Raw genomic sequence first — 2,917 nt, 5'->3', positions numbered from 1 at the left:
CTGGGCTGTGGCCTCTCACTGCTCAGGAGCCAAGGCTGCTGAGTGCCCAGGGACTGAATTTCAGCCCTTTAGGGACCAAGCCTAGAGAGGAGATTCCATTGTCCAGAGGTTGCCACTGTCTGCTTCTCCACCTGTCCACATCCTCAGCCATCTTTTTTTTAAGCTATAGTGTCTAGTTCTTCCTAGTGAATACAGTGTTTTGTTTTATTTTGTTTTGTTTTTTGAGACAGAGTCTCACTCTATTGCCCAGGTTAGATTGCCATGGCATCAGCCTAGCTCACAGCAACGTCAAACTCCTGGATTCAAGTGCTTGCTTCAGTAGCACATATACTAAAATTGGGACGATACAGAGAAGATTAGCATGGCCCCTGCGCAAGGATGACATGCAAATTTGTGAAGCGTTCCATATTAAAAAAAAAAAAAAACAACAAAAAACTCCTGGATTCAAGTGATCCTCATGCTTCAGCCTCCCAAGTAGCTGGGACTATAGGCATCCGTCATAACACCTGGCTAATTCTTCTGTTTTTAGTAGAGATGGGGTCTTGCTCATACTCAAGCTGGTCTTGAACTCCTGAGCTCAGGGAGGGATTTTCCCACCTCAGCCTCTTAGAGTGCTAGGATTATAGGCATGAGCCACCGACCTGGCACTATATAAAACTTTAACTCAAAATGTATTTTTGACTATTTTTAACATCTGTAATAATGGAACATATTAAATACCTTTTTTTTTTTTATTTTGGGGGGCTGGGTTTGAACCTGCCACCTCCGGCATATGGGGCCGGCGCCCTACTCCTTTGAGCCACAGGCGCCATGCTAAATACATTTTTAGTGGAGTTTTTTTGTAAAGACAGAGTCTCACTCTATCACCTTCGGTAGGGTGCTGTGGCGTCACAGCTCACAGCAACCTCCAACTCCTGGGCTTAGGTGATTCTCTTGCCTCAGCCTCCCAAGTAGTTGGGACTATAGGTGCCCATGACAATACCTGGCTATTTTGTTGTTGCAGTTTGGCCAGGGCCAGGTTTGAACCTGCCACCCTTGGTATATGGGGCCGGTGCCCTACTCACTAAACCACAGGCGCTGCCCTAGAGTTTTGTTTTTTATAAGTATAACTTAAGGAAATATTTTTTTTGGAATTTCAAAGTTTATTTTTGACATCGGTAATAATAGAACATATTAAATACATTTATAGTGGAGTTTTGTTTTTTATAAAAGTATAACTTAAGGAAATGATTTTTTTTGGAATTTCAAAGTTATGGACTCTCAAAATAGTTAATTTTTTTTGTTTGTTTGTTTGCTTTGTTTTTTAGAGACAGAGTCTCACTTTGTCACCCTCAGTAGACATAGCTCGCAGCAACCTCAAACTGTAGGGCTCAAGTGATTCTCTTGCCTCAGCCTCCAAAGTACCTAGGACTATAGGCACTTGACACAACTCCCCGTTATTTTTAGAGACAGGGTCTTGCTCAGGCAATCCATCTGCTTCGGCCTCCCTGAGTGCTAGGATTATAGGCGTGAGCTACCACGCCTGGCCTCATTTAATGTTTTTTTCAATAGTTTTTTTTTTTTTTTTTAATTTGCAGTGAGGGAGAGGGGTGGGGATCCCGTGTGTATGACACACCTTTTGGGGGCAAAACACAATTATAAGAGGGACTTTACCTAACAAATACAATCAGTGTAACCTGATTTCTTACACCATCAATGAGTCTCCAACAATTAAAAAAAAATTTAAAAAAAATTTGCAGTGAGTTTTTTATTCCTGTTTATACATGAAAATTAAATCTTAATAATAGGAGGAAAATTGATTTATGTCAAAATATATAAGTCCTGTTGCAGCTTATTGTTTAATAAAATCAATTTCCTACACAGGCAGAAGGTTAAGCTTAAAAAATATTAAAAATTTTATGTTATTAAAGTAATACACCCACATATTGTTCTTAACAATTCATGTAGTGCTAAAAAACTTACAAGACAATCTTACTGCCCCTTCAACCCCTTAATCTTCATTATCAGAAGCAATGCCAAATTTTTAGCTTTCTCTTCTGTTTTCATATTTTTTACTTGGTTTATGAACTTGAGACCTGATCTGTTGATTTCTAATTATTGTTGATAAATTGTCCTTGTCCCATTTTCCCTCATCTACCTTATATTCTCTGCATCACAGTTATCATCATGTAGTTCAACCAACAGTATTCTTTTTATTAATTAAAAAAAATTTTTGTCTTCTTTTCTTTTTTTAGAGATAGGGTCTTGTTCTATTGCCTAGACTAGAGTTCAGTGGCACAATCGTACTTCACTGCAATCTCAAATTCCTGGGCTCAAACCTTTCTCCCTCTTCAGCCTCCCCAGTAGCTGGAGCCACAGGTGCACACCATCAGGCCTGGCTAATTTTTAAAGGTTTTGTGGAGATGGGTTCTGCTATCTTGCTCAGGCTGGTCTTGAACTCCTGTTCCCAAGCTATTCTGCCATCTGGCCTGTGAAAGTGCTGGGATTGCAGGCATAAGCCACCACACCGGGCAGCATATCTATCATTACAAGTTGGTACATGTTGTTTACTGCTGAGTCAAGTTCTATATTAAGGTTATGTTTTCATTCTCTTGTTTTTTTTAGACAGCGGCTAACTCCGTTGCCCCAGGCTAGAGTGCCATAGTTTCAGACTAGCTTACAGCAACTTTAAACTCTTGGGCTCAAGGGACCCTCTTGCCTCAGCCTCCTAAGTAACTGGAACTACAGGCCTGCACTGCCACGCCCTGCTAGTTTTTCTTTTTCTTTTTCTTTTTTCTTTTTTTTTAGTAGAGACAGGGATCTCAGTTTCACACAGGCTGGTCTCAAACTCCTAAATTTAAGCAGTCCGCCCTCCTCAGCCTCCCAGTGTGCTAGGCTTATAGGCATGAGCCCTCCTTCTTTTTTTTTTTTTTTTTTT

The 2,917-nt window shown here is 40.3% G+C and overlaps 1 non-coding gene across 1 annotated transcript; it reads left to right on the top strand.

The window, feature by feature from the left end:
• Positions 1 to 306: 306 nt before the first annotated feature.
• LOC111724590 lies at positions 307 to 413 on the top strand. The gene has a single exon (XR_002772860.1). It is a non-coding gene; the product is annotated as a U6 spliceosomal RNA (small nuclear RNA).
• Positions 414 to 2,917: the final 2,504 nt, after the last annotated feature.

The sequence above is a fragment of the Otolemur garnettii genome, unplaced genomic scaffold (genome assembly GCF_000181295.1).
Source record: "Otolemur garnettii isolate 467f Iridium unplaced genomic scaffold, OtoGar3 scaffold00024, whole genome shotgun sequence".
Classification (NCBI taxonomy): Eukaryota; Metazoa; Chordata; class Mammalia; order Primates; family Galagidae; genus Otolemur; species Otolemur garnettii.
The sequence above is the reverse complement of the archived record's forward strand: the minus strand, read 5'-3'. Positions and strand labels throughout refer to the sequence as shown.